This window comes from Dendrobates tinctorius, unplaced genomic scaffold, assembly GCF_039654945.1.
Source record: "Dendrobates tinctorius isolate UK_male_01 unplaced genomic scaffold, ASM3965494v1 ptg000162l, whole genome shotgun sequence".
NCBI lineage: Eukaryota > Metazoa > Chordata > Amphibia > Anura > Dendrobatidae > Dendrobates > Dendrobates tinctorius.
Genome location: NW_027361829.1, coordinates 37,964,537 through 37,980,530, shown reverse-complemented (window position 1 = coordinate 37,980,530; position 15,994 = coordinate 37,964,537). Strand labels below are relative to the sequence as shown.

The following is a 15,994-nucleotide window of genomic DNA, read 5'->3' as shown; positions in this document are numbered from 1 at the left end:
GTAATCCCATAAAGTTTGCCCATGATGTGAATGCAAGGCCTGCCCTGCACCAAAGTTACACGCACCATAATAACCCTTTGAACTGATGTACTGGATGGCCACATGAAACCAAAGTTCCCATTATTATTAATTTTGTACTCCCATAAAATTTGCCCATGAAGTGAATGCAAGACCTGCCCCAAATTTACTTGGATCCCAATCCCCCTTGGAAGAAACGTGGAGGAGGGTCTCAAAATTTTTTTCCCATTAAAAAGAAAAGGATCTCCTATACTTGTAATGCCCATACACTTTAGTATGGGTTGACAAACCTATCCCCCTAGGGGATACACATCAACATAGTGTGTAAAATGTTTTTTTACGGGTGGGTATCATAAACACCCTTGAAAACAATAATGTGGTTTCCTACACAGTTGCTGCTGGGAAGGTGTAGGTTTTTAGCATAAATATGATGGCCGAGTCATTGTATGAAGTGATCAGGAAAAGGGGCATGGTGATGGCAGGAATGGGAACATACAGGATTAATAACAGAAGGGCTATGGGAGGTATGAAATCCAGGATCCAGCCTGCAATAATTAGTCATTTACTCACCACCATTTACCAGATACGTGTAACAGATACGCGTCTGAAGCTTGGCATAAAAGATGTCCTGAGAAATAGGTTGCCAAAGACGCACGTGTCCATATAAATGGTAAAGTGCAAGATGCTCATGAGATGCTTAATTCTTGAAAGCAGCAGATAAGTGTTGGAGGAAAACCAAACAAACTGATGGATCCTCATGAAAAACTAAGTTTAAAGAGGAGTGCACCGGACGTAACTATTAACACACCCGTGGCACAAGGTTCTTCATCTCCACCCATACATATTATATTGTCAAGAATATCCAAATTTCACAGCCAAAATGTATTTGTTTTGTTGTAACAAGCACTTATAAAGGAATGCCAATAAACATAGTTAACCATGACCCTGGAAAACAAGATTTCCTCTTTACAAAATATGGACGATGATGGTATTGATGACGACTTGTAACTTTCCCATATCCCCGCCAAGAAGATGAAGATTACAGCTGCCAACAATGTGCAAAAAAGGCCATGAATGTCGGCAAATTCTCTTGGTCAAACTTTACCTCTTACTAAAGTGGTACAGAATGATGCATACACAGCTTCCATGTCTACTCAGCACGAGACTTCGAAACCTTTATTGCATCAGTAGGGTCCACTCCAAAAGAGTCTGTCTTTAGCCCTTTAGAAGGCCAAAAATGACCATTAATAATTAGCATCCAAGAGTCACAGAGGAAGATATCGTGGAGCTTTTATGTGTCAGCGATGCCTTGAAGCGCACCTGCTTGTTGAGTTACAGAGTTGCCAAGGTTGTGTTTGTAAGAAAGTTAGATGCAGTTGGTGCCTACAAAAAATACAACAACAGATACCTAGATGGACAACCAATGAACTTCAATCTTCCTTTGAATGGTAGTGTGATAACATCAGACCAGCCCATACTTCTAAGATTAAGTGACACCCCATCAAAGAAGGTAGGTGAATCTACAAGAAACACAACCTCCTCCTCCAGTGTTGCTTAAAATCCTCCACCTGAAGTTTATCCTGATACTATCTTAAAAGCACTCTTTAAATTCTCAGGGTCATCAGCAGTGATCCAACCACCTGCATGTATGATTAAGCTATGATGACACCGACACAACTTGGAGACTGTAATAAGAAAGATTCGCACCTTCATTGTGGGGCAGTTGCGTTATTGCATCAAAGATTTCCGTTTTCCCTTTGCTCTAGTATTGTGATACAGCACGATTATGGTTCTACTGTTCTGCCAAGGGAGGCTAAATAAATGTTGAATACATTTTTTAAATTTCTTCAATAATCTGTTTGTACTTAAGGCTACTTTCACACATCAGGTTTTCGGCGTCAGGCGCGATCCGGCGTCGTGCCGGAATGCCGGATCCGGCAAATGTTTTGTAAAACCTGAAGTGCCGGATCCGGTTTTCTGCCGGATCCGTCTTGTTCTTGACAGACAAAACCGGATCCGTCTCATCCGGTTCATCCGTTTTTCTATCCGTTTTTCTATCCGTTTTTCGACGGATTACGCCGGATCCGGTTTTTAAAATTGACCCTTGTGGCCTTCTCGAACGGGATTGGCTACTGGAAAACTAGATATAGCATGTTCCTACAGCCCTTCTTTGACAGGTTGTAGAGAAGAAAGTGCAGGTTGGAGAGAAGAGCAAGTTACTGGCGAAGATGGATGTTGTCATTGGAAATATTACCACTAGAAGTTCTGTGATGGTTTCAGGGACAATTTTCCACTATACTTTATGTCACCTCAAGACAGAGTACACTGGGATGACAGAGTGTGAGAGATTTTTGCCCTAAACTTGTGTACCTTCTGGACCAACAGTATATACCTTTGCAAACCAAAGTTGGCTATCTTGTCATGGTCTTACTATTTTTACCTTTAGGCCACAGGTGTGTACCTGGTTGTGTTTTATGCAAAGTATTTCACCTTTTAACAAAAGTTGTGTACATTGGTAGGAAATCACCAACAATAAACACAACTTTTTAGGTGAAATACTTTGCTTCAAACACAACCAGGAACACAACTGTGGCAAAAAGCTAAAATTTACCCACAGTTATACCTGGTTTTGAATACCTTTTTACCTTTGAAATACCCTGTATTTAACCTTTTTTTAAAACATAGTTCGCCGCAGAAAGAAATGACAGACAACCATTGTGAAACGATAATTTAACTTTTATTTAAATTTTTTTTTTTTTTGTAAAATGTTTTTAAAGTGCAAAAAACTTTTTTAATAAAGGTTTTAAACCCAATGGGCATTTTTATTACAAAAAACACACATTTACAATTCTGTGTACTGTGGGGTGGAAATACTGCTGGAGGGGCTGCGGGACACTTCGACACTGGGTGTGTGGAGAGAGGACTGGGATCGTGGTGGGGAAGGAACAGTTAGAGGTGAAGGTGTGGAAAAAACTACAGAATGGGTGGACATGTGGGAAGCAGAAGAGGTGGCGGGTGGTGGAGTGGAGGGTTGGGCAGGGACTGTAGGAGCAGATGATGTTGATGGAAAGTTGTATGGGGAAGGAGTTTGGTACGGGGAAGGAGTTTGGTACGGGGCAGGTTGCTGGAAGTGGGGAGATGACTGGTACTGGGGAGGTTGCTGGTACTGGGGAGGTTGCTGGTACTGGGCAGGTTGCTGGTATGTAGTAGGAGGGGAGGATGAAAAGTGGCTGGAGGGGGTGCAGATGTAATAGGAGGGGGAGGATGGAAAGTGGCTGGAGGGGGTGCAGGTGGAGGAACTACAGTGGTGGGAGGTGGAGGTTGGGAGGTAACCTGCTGTAGAGCACCGTGGCACGAATGCATTACATGCATCTGCTGGGTAGGAGATAGTGTTTCCATGCGCTCCACAACAGACCTGAAAAAGGTGTGGTTTGGCGAAGATCTTGCTTCTGAATGCATGGTTTGCAGAAGTGTCTTCACCTCCAGAATGCTGGAGTTGATCTGCTGAAAGCCTGCGGAGATTTGCTCTGACAAGACTTTGAGACAGTTCTGGAAAGATGCATTCAGATGCAATAACTCTTGCGCATAACTCTTTTCCTGACCCCTCTGCCGCTGCCGCCCAGTACCCGCAGGTGTACTAGAGGCGGCAGGGGCAGAAGGGTGGGGTAAAGGGAAAGCGATCTCCTCACCAGCAGCTTCATGTAATGTAGGCGGCCACGATGCTCCTGTGCTGGTGGATGGGACAGATGGGTCGAATGTGTGGGAAGGCAGGGAAGGTGCAGATGTACCGGGGCGGTCGAAGTGTCCCTCGGTGCCGGTCTCCTCAGGGATCGCCTCAGAAGGGTCCAATCGTGCAGGCTCCCGAGTGCTGCTCACCGTGCTGTGGAATAAAGAGAAAAAAAAACAATTAAAATACTGACATGGTATGGCCCTGGCTGAAAAAAAAAAGTTACATCTAACATTTTTTTCACATGTGGTGTGTAATATTTACCTTCTGGTGAGCATTGTTTCCCGGAGGAACGACAGGGCTTGTGCGTACTTGTACTTGCTCCTGCGTCCTCCAGATCCACTCGGGGCCCGCATCTCTTTATTGAACTCCTTCTTGAAACGATCCCTCACAGACCGCCACCGATTCACAATTCTGTTCCCTGAAACGAGAAAGGAGTGGTTAGTATACAACATCAGTGTTTCACAAACTCCAGTCCTCATGGTCCCCAGGGGTCATGTTTTCAGGATTTCAATAGTAAATAGAAATCCTGAACACATGATCCGTGGGGACCACGAGGACTGGAGTTCGGGAAACACTGGTTTACATCAAGCAACCTGTATATACTTACGCTCTTTAATCTGGGCCCGAGCTTCGAGGTCCTCCCAGCGGCCCACAAGGAGAGAACAGATTTCCTCCCAGAGTCGTCGGGTAATGATCAGGTCAGCGTGGCGGCGGTCAGCCATATTCCAGAGCGGCTCCCTTTCTCTGACGAGATCGATGAGGCGGTCCACATCAATCCCTCCATCCTCACCGTCAGAGTCGGGAGCACGCTGTGAAGGCTGTTAAAGAAAAAGACAAAAATAACATAATTAGCCTCCACAAAAGAAATGAAATAAAAAGTGCAAAAAAACAAAGCAAAAATATTTATACTTACACGCTGGTGACCGCCGCGTTGCTGTCGCCGACGACCCTGGGAGGCACTGCGAGGACCTCTTGGCCGAGCACCAGATTGGGAAGACTAGAGAAGAAAACAAAAAATGTTATGTGTTTGGATGTAGGCATTTGTTTGCTGTGTGTGGTCTGCAGAACATTGTTTTCTATGTGTTGTGTGTAGTGTGATGTTGTGTTTCTGCGTTTGATGCAAAAAACTTACGAATTGTGAGCCCACTCCAAGCGTCTGTCCACCCCTTCCTTCTTCTTCTGGGAGCTCCTCTTCATCTTGTGATTCCTGTTTTGAAATAAAAGGCAATGAATAGACATATATTACAGAGATGATGGATTTTGGAAATAAAAACTTACCGTCAAACGCTGACGATGCGAGGGAGGGCTCCCAGAAGAAGATGTGCTGTCCTGTTGATGGCCAGACTCCATGGCTGTGGGTATTGCTGCTGCCAGTGATGCCATTTCTGCTGCTGCTGCTGCTGCATCTCTTTGGCGGCTGTTGAATAAAGAGAAACAAAGGGCCAATGAATATCTTGATATTCCATGGCCCTAGTTTGGAGGAATGGGGGATTTGATAATTACCGTCTCTCATCTGCTTCTGGACTCCCCTCCCGTTCAGCATGCTGCTCCATTTGGGGTGGTGCTGATGGTGCTGCTGCTGCAGATGTCTGCTGCCTTCTCCTGCTCCTGGTTCTTGGCTTGGGTGGCATGTTGGGTGTGGCTGAGGGTCCCATTGTCTTGCTTTTATATATCTCCTGTGGGCAGAGCTACTGAGCATGCTCAGACCAAAAAAAACGGATCCGGCCACCGGATCCGGCTTTCGCCGGATCCGGCGCATTGCGGCGCTCATAGGCTTTCATTGTGTGAAAAAGCCGGACGCGCCGGATCCGGCGGGTACGGCTTTTTCGCCGAAGACAAAAAACGTTACAGTAGACGTTTTTTCCAGACGCCGGATCGCGACACATTGCGACACATTGCCGGATCCGGCGAAAACCGGATGAAACGCATGGCCATCCGGCGCGATCCGGCGCAAATGCAAGTCAATGGGGGGGAAACCGGATCCGGCATTGCATTTCGCCGGATCCGGTTTCTGTCAAAAGCGCCGGATCGCGCCTGACGGCGAAAACCTGATGTGTGAAAGAGGCCTAAAAGATAATCTTTGTTGTTTTGTAGTTTTAATATCTGGTTTCCTACAAATGTTTCCAAAGACCTTCATATTCAAGTAAATGAGGGAGGGGTAGTTACTAAGTGTCCACTGACTGTGTTCTAGACAAATAAATGTTTTATGCCTAATTAATGTTTCACACTGTAAACAATGTCATCCAGAACTGTTCAATCATAGGCAATACTTATTGCCCTGTGGCTGAAGCATCTTGTGATATCTGTGATCTGAAGACAGAGAAAAGGTGAAAGGAAATAGATCACGCTAATACTGATATAAATACTGAGATATGTACAGAGGAATACTGGGAGAACACAGATTGTGGTTTCTGTCAACTTCATCTGCATTTAAATTTTTTTATTTAAAGCTGATATTTAAAAAAAAAATACTCTATTGTTGGCAGGGCGCAGTGCCATATCAAGACTATCTATTTGCTTTCCCTGTACAACCCTATAATTTTTATTAAATTGATATCTAATTGGACTCCTCATTGGGAGGGGGAGACACAAGAAATGATAGGTGAACTCTGCTGAGAACACAAACACCCCTTTGCAAACAATAGCATGGTTGTTGCATCATGGAACACTTACACTCTGGAGATCTAGTGGTGATGTCTGAAGAGATGTGGAGGATGTGTGGTATCCTTCAAAGTGGCCATTTCTATTGGACACCGGATGTATAGTGTGTTTTCATATAAATGTTGTGAATTTTGATGTAGACTGGGCATTTTAAATACATTGTGAGACCTACTGACATGCAGCACAAAAAGTGTTCATCTTCTCCTCCCAGGCTTGATCAGGTGACCCAGCTCTGTTTTAATATTCAGAACTTTTCATGCCTTCATAGAATTGTTTTTGTTGTGTTTAGCCTACTTATTCATACCATTTTTCTGGCACAAAAAGGCAAAATATTTGAAAGTGGGCTATCTCCGTCAGATGACTAATTTATCTGTGGGCTAAAAATTGGGGCATTTGAGGCTTCCATTCAAATGTTTTTCCTGTGTCTTGTCTTCCTAGTTATTGACACCAGTTTGCTGAAAAAAAATGTTACCTACAGGCCACATATTTTAAACTGTGGTTTTACCACACATGGATCACACATAAGTTCACTCTAAATGCAGCCATTTGTAGTGAACGTGGAAAATATTGTAGTCAATTTAAAATGGGTAAGACACATGGCAAGGGATGGAGAAGTGGACGTGGTCGTAATGGTGCATGCAGAGGGCAAGGCCATGGGCAAGCTGAAATTGGGCCACAACAAACACCCACATCTTTTCGCTTGACTTTCCTGTCCCAATTACTAGGGCACCACAGCAGCACACCAATATTGAACCGAGAGCAGCATCTAAAGGTTGTTGTTGGATAGCAAATAATGATTCCAGTCAGTTTGCCTCCACCACCAGCACCCTGTCTTCTACGCAGTCAAGTCACAGTAGCCGTGAGTCTGGAACGCATATTCCTCACCCTGATCCTCCTTGCTCCCACCATGCCGAGTGCCCGGAGACAACTGATCCCACACTTGGACACTTCGAAGAGCTGTTTACTTTTCCATTTATAGATTCCGGTCATCTTACCTGGTTCATTTGAAGAAGAGCAAGCTGAGATCACATGTAGCAATGTCCAAATATTGGAGTAGCCACAGTCACGCAAAGGCAACAGTTGGAACGTGTCACAAAAAGTGGACGATGATGAGACACAATTGCCAGAAAGTCAAGAGGAGAACCAGGGAGCGGAAGTGGAAGATGAGGTGGTGGATGATATAGTAACTGACCAAACCTGGCAGGAGGACATACAGAGCGAGGACAGAAGCACACAGGGGGAGGGAGGTATAGCCCTCCAACATGCAGGATGAAGCAGTGTGGTGGCCGCAGATAGAAGGCGGGCAACCGTTCCTCGTAACACCAACACAACGGAAGTTGGCAGTACAACTGTTAGGTCTTCCCGAAATTTGGTTGTTTTTTAAAGACTCTGCCGATAACCCCAAAAAGGCCATTTGCACCACCTGCCATGCCTGCATCAGCAGGGGTAGCAAAACTACCGGCCTGACCACCACCAGCATGATCAGGCACATGGCAGCAAAGCACCCTACTTTGTGGTCCGAACCCCATTGTCATACCACAGTCATCGGAACGCAAGCGGAAATACGCAGCCAACGCCCCACAGGCCACAGTACTAAATTCACACATTTCTCTCCTGCTTGCGCTGGAAATGTTGCCTTGTAGGCTCGTGGAGATGGAAGCTTTAAGCAACCTGATGGGGGCTGTCCCAAGGTACTCAGTCCTCAGCCGCCGCTCTTTCTCCTGCACGTGTCCCACAGCATTACCCATGCCCTCAACAATACTGTTACTGGGAAAGTCCACCTAACCACGGACATGTGGACAAGTGCTCATGGGCAGGGGTGGTACATCTCACTATCAGCACACTGGGTTAACATAGTGAAAGCCGGGACCCAGTCGGACCCTGGGAGACCATGTCACAGATATATGGAGGAGACAGGTTGTGGATGGCTTTGCATGTCATAGTTAGGGTTTTGAATTGTAACCTCTGGACAATAGGAAGCCAGTGAAGGGATTGGCAGAGAGAAGAGGCTGAGGAATAAAGATACTTGTAACATAGTAACATAGTTATTAAGGTTGAAGGAGCATGTCCTCCCGACGCCGAGGATTGCAGGCTCTACCTCAATCTGGGTTGTCCTCACAGTCTACAGCTCCTGCACCCCTCTTCCTCCTCTTCAGCCTCCATGTCCAAAATGACCCAATCAGTCACCAGCTGGAAGCATTGCAGCGCTGCCTCAGCCAAGCGGCAACAATCTGTGCTGAAGCTATTATGCTTAGGTGACAAACCGCACAATGCTGAAGAGTTGTGGACAGCTCTGAAAGAGCAGGCTGATCTGTGGCTGCCACCACTGAACCTGCAGCCAGGTATGGTAGTGTGTGACAATGGCCGGAACCTGGTGGCGGCTCTGAGGTGAGGCGAGCTCACACACATACCATGCCTGGCCCATGTGCTTAACCTCACTGTTCAACGGTTTCTCAAAAGCTATCCGGAGCTGCTGAATCTTCATTTGAAAGTACACAGCCTGTGTGCCCATTTTAGAGAGTCAGCTACAGCTTCAGCCGCCCTTGTCGCACTTCAGCAGCATTTGCAGTTTCAGGCTCATCGACAGTTGTGTGATTTCCCCAAACGCTGGAACTCTACAATGCAGTTGTTGGAAAGGATTTGTGAGCAGAAGAGGGCAGTTGTTGACTACCAGCATGAACAAGACCGTCAGTATTCAGTTCAGACTTCACACATAAGACCTCAGGAGTGGACATGGATGTCAGACATATGTACCATGCTCCAAAAGTTTGAGGACTCCACCAAGATGGTGAGTGGTGATGACACCATAATTAGCATCACCATCCTTCTCTGTGTTCTAATAATAATAATCAAAAATGGAAGAGGAAAAAAAAAACTCCAGCGTGTAATCCAATAAAATCAATTCTTTTATTCAAGACATATTAAAATTTATGTATCAAAAATACAAAGGAAAGGAAGGATGGGGTCCCCATAACAACCAATGCCTTTCAACCTCTTGCGGTCTAAGTCATGGTCTTGAATGAAGCAATTGATTTTATTGGATTACACGCTGGAGATTTTTTTTTTCCTCCTCTATTTCTCATTGTGAACCACACCTCTGATCAAGGCGGCTCCATGCGTGCTCAATCAGAGAAACCTGCAGAAAACTGGTGAGCTGACTATTTTCCTTTTCCCCTTTACCCATGCTATTAATAATAATCGTTATTTATATAGAGCCAACTTATTCCGCAGTGCTTTACAGTTTAAGGCTGAGTTCACAAGTGGCGTTTTTTTCGCGTTTCCGCGGCGGTTTTAACCGCGCGATTTTGCCGCGAAAACGTGAAAAATAAGCATCCCATGCATTCCTATGGGATTCCGCAAGGCTGTGCCAATGCTGCAGTTTTTACTGCGGCGCAATCGCTTTGCGGTAAAAACCGCAGCATGCTCATTCATTTGCGGAATCGCGGCGATCCCGCACCCATAGGAATGCATTGTTCCGCTTACTTTCCGCATGTGGCTGTGCACACCATGCGGAAAGTAAGCAGAACATTTGTGGATGGTACCCACGGTCCGGAGGAGAGGAGACTGTCCTCTGGGCTCTGGGTACCATATCCCTGTAAAAAATAGCATTTAAAATAAAAAATATTGTTATTCTCACCCTCCGACGTCCCGCGCAGTCTTCCTGCTTCTCTTCACGCTCTCGTTCCCAGTAGTCCTTTGCGAAAATGCCCGCGATGGTGTCCGTTCTCGCGGGATCGCGAAGTCTCGCGGTCATTCGCGCGACGTCATCGCGAATGACCGCGAGACGTCGCGATCCCGCGAGAACTGACGTCATCGCGGGCATTTTTGCAAAGGATTACTGGGAACGCCTGCGCGGGACGTCGGAGGGTAAGAATAACACTATTTTTTATTTTTTTTTACATTCTATCTTTTACTACTGATGCTGCATAGGCGGCCTCAGTAGTAAAAAGTTGGTCACACTTGTCAAACACTATGTTTGACGAGTGTGACCAACCTGTCAATCAGTTCTCCAAGCGATGCTACAGATCGCTTGGAGAACGCTAGCATTTTGCAAGCTAAATATGCTTGCAAAATGCTAGTTTTTCCGCGGGAAAATCGCGGGAATTTAAAATGCGATTTTCCCGCAGACTGGAATTCCGGAATTCTCGCGGTAATTTCCGCGAGAGTTCCGGTACGTGTGCACTTAGCCTAACAGTTTCAAGCACAACAGTCATAAGTAACAACGTTAACAATAATACAATAGTTAAAGCTAAATAAAACAACCCTACTCATGAGAGCTTAAAATCTACAATAAGGTGGGGGAGATACAAAGTACAGGTGTGTATTTACAATTATGTATTTACAATGATGATCCAGCCATCTTGAGGGAGTGGGGGATAGATAAAAATAGTGAATGGGCTACACACACTTACACATAAAATGACTTTGATTAGGGAACGTGATAGGCTGCTCTGAACAAATGTGTTTTGAGGGAACGCCTAGAACTGTGTAAGCTGTAGCTGGTCCTAATTTATTGGGGTAGAGCATTCCAGAGAATTGGCACAATGTGGGCGAAGTCTTTGAGTCGGGAGCTGGAGGTACGGATTACTGCAGAGGTTAGTCAAAAGTCGTTTGCAGAGCGCAGCGATCGGCTAGGCCGATAGACAGAAATCAGAGATGAGATGTGAGAGGGTGCCTCACTGTGGAGAGCTTTGTGGGTAAGAGCATGTACTTTGAATTGGATCCTTTAATGAATGGGCAGCCAGTATAATGAGTGGCAAAGGGCAGACACGTCCGAGTACTGATTAGTATGATGAATGACCCTAACTACTGCTTTAAGGAGGGACTGGAGAGGGGAAAGTCGAGTGAGGAGGAGGCCAATTAATAGAGTGCTAAACGCTCTCAATTGCTCACAATCAAAGAGGATGCATTGCTGGCGGAGCATGATGAGACAGAGCAAGGAACCAAACAGGGTGATTACACTCAGCCCAGGCTCATCTCATCCCAACATGGATTGGGTGACAATGAGGAAGAGGAGGAGGAGGAAGAATAGGAGCTAGTTTCATGTGCTATAGATGGTACCACAAGCACAACTGTCATACAGTCTGTTCAGCATAGATGGCCTGAGGACAGGGAGGAGGAGGAGAGCATGGTCAGTCATCCTCTTGGTGAGGACACAGTAGTCTTGCCTGTTAGCAGTCTGGCACGCATGACTGAGTTTATGTTAAACTGCCTTTCCCGTAATCCTTGCGTTCTCAAATTTTTGAGTGACAGGCAATACTGATTGGTGACACTTCGAGACCCACGCTACAAGGAGAACTTTATATCTCTTATTCTAGAAGCAGACAGGTGTACTAAAATTTGGTAGTGCCCGAGAGCCCTTCTTGTTATTAAAAACATTCCCATCTGAAAACGCTGGTGGCAGAGATATCAGTTTGTTGGCCAACCGAGGTGTACAGGTGAGAGAGACACAACTCCAATCCAGCAAAGGCAGTGGAATATTTGCAAAGTTCTGGGAGAGTTTTCTCAGACCCTCCGATCATCCTGGCCATGAGGCATGGGGTACTGTCACAAGGAGTGCAAAGTTTTGGAAGATGCTGAGGGAGTACCTTGCTGACCGTACCAACATCCTCCGTTATTCCTCTGTGCCTTATAATTATTGGGTATCCAAGCTGGAGACGTGGCATGAACTGGCTCTCTCCCTTGCTCACATGCACTGTACTCACAGTCTTGGAGAACATTGCGCCTCGCTCTCAGCCGGTCACTGGGCACACAGCGCCTTGCTCTCTGGCAGTCCTGCTCTTAGCGGCGGGAGCCGATGGGAACAGTCCTTTGCGGCGCCAGTTCTCTGAGGACAGAGTATGCTGCTCAGCCTCCTATGTGCTGCTTGTGTTATAAATGGGTCACCGAGGAGGAAAACAAGACCAAGCTAAGTCACAGAAAATCACAGAAAACCAGACAGGTTGGTAACTACGCGGATTGCAGACCCCTGATCCTAACCACACAACTAGCAGCCGTGTAGCATATCTACGATGATTCTAGACACCTCGTCACAGCCGGAGGACTAAATAAGCCTAAAGCAAGAAAAGGGGAAATCTAAACTGCCCCAGAGCAGACCCCAAAAGAACAGACAGCCCCCACACATGTATTGACGGTGAGACAAGATGAAAGCACAAACACAGGTAGGAAAATAGGCTGAGCAAACGATGGGGCCCACACTAACTAGAAAGGACAGGAAAGGAAAGATACTGTCTGCAATCATGCCAAAAAAAACCCTGCAAAAATGTCCAACACTTCTGATAGCAAAAAATACCCTGAAGTCACTAGACTTCTCCCACTATATCAGCATTCTGGCATATTCTGAGAACAGAGCAAAAAGAGGCCAATCTAATAAGGGACAAAAAGCAAACTAGCACATACAATGACATAAGAGTGGAAATTCAGCACAGCCCCAGCCGGGGCTGGCTGACCACACAAAAAACTGAATAGACCAAACCAAATCAAATGTGAACATAAGCAGAGAACAGCTTAGCTTGAGAAGGCAGGAACTGAGCTGGAAACTAAGACCTCAGGAGGCAGGAAAAAATCACCAGCATGGGAATAGGGAGTCGGCTGTCTTAAATCCAGTCTGAGACTCCAGATGTCCAATCCTCATCCTCATTATCAGGTGGCAGATCTCTGTTAATTAGATCAGCTTCATTACCACAACCAGAGGGAGCCCGGAAAGAGAACTCACAACTCCTCTGTCAGCACAACTAGCTCCCTCGCCAGAAACCAGAGGCAGACCAGAAAATGAGTTCACAACAGCTTGCCCCCAAAAAAACTCTCTGCTGTTGTGCCTGCTTTCTCTTTGCCTCGCCCCCTGCTTCTAGGTCACCGGGTCTGTCTGCTGCAGTCAGTCGAGGTGCTTCGGGTGCATAGTGCGCTGCCCCTCTTGCTTTTCGCAAACTGACAGCGGGGGACTCACTCCTGCTTCGCTTGCTTTTTCCCTCAGCTTCTGGCTGGGTTCCCTGTGAAAACACGCCCCTTCTTCATGGGTCATGGGGCCTATCTGGTCCCTTATTCCTTCCCCAGTGAAACAGGGGATGCAGCCTCAACAGTTCTGTACCCAGCTCAGCACAAGTACCCGCAGCCCCGTCTTCCTTCTCCTTACATATCTGTCCAATCAGTTCTTTAATGCAAACATTATAGAAGGCATGTGATCCAATTTTCTAGTGCAAATTCTACATTACATCCAAAACAGTTTCACTTTGAAGGACTTTGTGGCTCACATCAATGCACAACATGATACTAGTCTCATACTTCAAAATTTTGGTGGTAAATCCTTGCCACACAGATAGCTTGTGTGATAATAATTCATACTTATTTGCTTCATATTCATCATCTTCAGAAGCCTTCAGAATATAATGTAAAAGTGAAAACAAGTTGTTGAAGTTGGTGGTAACTGATTTGTGAAAGTAATTGTAATCTTTACTATTTCTCCATTGCGTTTGCGGCTAACCATCTCATTGATCTTATTTAGTTTCTTTTGGTAATAAAAGAACAGCTCCATCAGAACCACATTCTTTTCCTATTAATTCATCGTGCTGGTAAAGTAGAGGTGACCATAGGGATCTAGATTCCATCTGTGGACTGTAGTCAACATGGTACTGGGACAAGACCAACTGGGGTCTAGCAATCAATTTGACATAGCTGAATTGAGTTGCTAGGAAAACCAGATTTTGATTCTATGACATGTTGGATGGATTGTCTAGTGGAAACACCCATATCACAGAAGTTACGTTTATGACCACCACGCTATCCAATTGACACATCTTGAAATCCAGCCGAAATGTCAAAATCTCTAGCTTCTGTTCAAGCAACTGCAGGTGCTCCTTTTTGACATCATCGTCCAACAAGTTCAGTATTACTAGGTGATGGCTTGTCAGATTCCGGCTCAGGATCACCAGGCTTGCGTGTCCTGGCCCCATAATCATCCAAGTGCTCTTGCTCTGGCTCTTCCACTCATGATTTAATCTAGAAGCTTTCACCTTCATAATTCACTGACAAAGTGCAACATCACCCAAGCGTTCACCTTCTGCTTCTCATACCTTCTATCTGGGCAGTAGCGGCCTCTAGGCAGAAGATGATGATGGTGGTAGTGGTAGTAGTTGGTGCATTTGAGCCCCAGTCATGAAGCAGCTGTAAGAATTTGAAGCAGAAGACTTTTTACTGAAGGTAATGGGGCAAATTATTATTTACAAACAGCAGTAAACTGAGGTACAGGATTACACTCACGGTTGATAATTGCTGTGTACCTGCAGACAGGCAGATCTTAGTAACCTCTGGTTTTATTAAATCTGAATATCTCCCTTCAGCACTGTGCTCTGTTTCTTTCCTGAGATAATTGTCCCTCCTAGAGGTGCAATGGTAGTCTTCCTCATATGAAGACTATGAACTCCCCTTTTCATGCCAGTCCACTTTTTAAGCAAAGCTGGAAGGGAGCAAGTAGGTAATTTCTTCATCTACAAAATCGCCTCCACTTACCAAGATATACGATCACCAACTGCCTCTTCAAATTTTAAAACTCTCTCCCAGGACTTGACTCATACCCCTTCTATGTGATGTTAGAGATGCAGTCATTGACTGAGTGACCTGAGGCATTTTTCAAGAACCTTCTGCATATTAAAACAGAGCAAGGTCACCTGATCAAGCCTGGGAGGAGAAGATGAACCATTTTTTGTGCTGCCTGTCAACAGGTCTCAAAATGTATTTAAAATGCCCATTCACCATAAAAATTCATAGCATTTATGTGACAACACACTATACATCCGGTATCCCATAGAAATGACCAGTTTGTGGGATACCATGCGTCCTCCATGTCTCTTCAAACACCGCCACTATAACACCAGGGTGAACGTATTCCGTGATGCAACAGCCACGTTACTGTTTTCAAGGGTATTTATGATGCCAGTAAAATAAATGGTTGCACAGTATGTTGATGTGTACCCCCCAGGGAGAAATGTTTGTCAGACCATAATCTTAGTGTATGGCCATGACAAGTATAGGAGACCCACTCCTTTCTAATGTGAACATTTTTTTTTATGAGGCCCTACTCCACGTTTTTGTCCACGGTGGATTGTTGTGCGTACAAATTTGGGGCAGGCCTTGCATTAAATGCATAGCCTGCAAACAGTATGGGAGTAACAGATTTCTAATACTGGAAATTTTGTTTTTATGTATCCATCCGTTGAATCAAAGGGTTATTGGGGTGCGTGTAACAAAGTGGCAAAGCGGGCCTTCATCAGGTAAAATATATGTATATATATTATAAGTATATCTATAATAATAAATGCGCTAAGCAGCTTCCGTCCGGTTGTAACGCAGCTTCTGTCCGGTTGTAATTTGGTGACGTCACATCCAGACAGAAGCTGCCTTTGGCGGTAGCACTGTGCCTCTTCTGCCCCCCGCACACTCCCCGACACCATATACCTTCCTAACACACACCTTCCTCAAGATGCGAGCCGTCACCACACACCTCTTGCCATGTTAACCCTCAACACACACTCCTCCTCAACACATACACCTCCTCAACACACACTCCTCTCACCTTTCACCATCTCCACT

General features: G+C 45.5%; 1 protein-coding gene and 1 pseudogene across 2 annotated transcripts in view; one reads left to right on the top strand and one right to left on the bottom strand.

Annotated features, from left to right (window-relative positions):
- Positions 1-15,994, bottom strand: part of NPSR1 (neuropeptide S receptor 1) — an 814,072-nt gene that overhangs the window by 157,986 nt on the left and 640,092 nt on the right. The gene's annotated exons all lie outside the window — the stretch shown is intronic.
- LOC141052606 (polymerase delta-interacting protein 3 pseudogene) lies at positions 1,093-1,681 on the top strand (annotated as a pseudogene).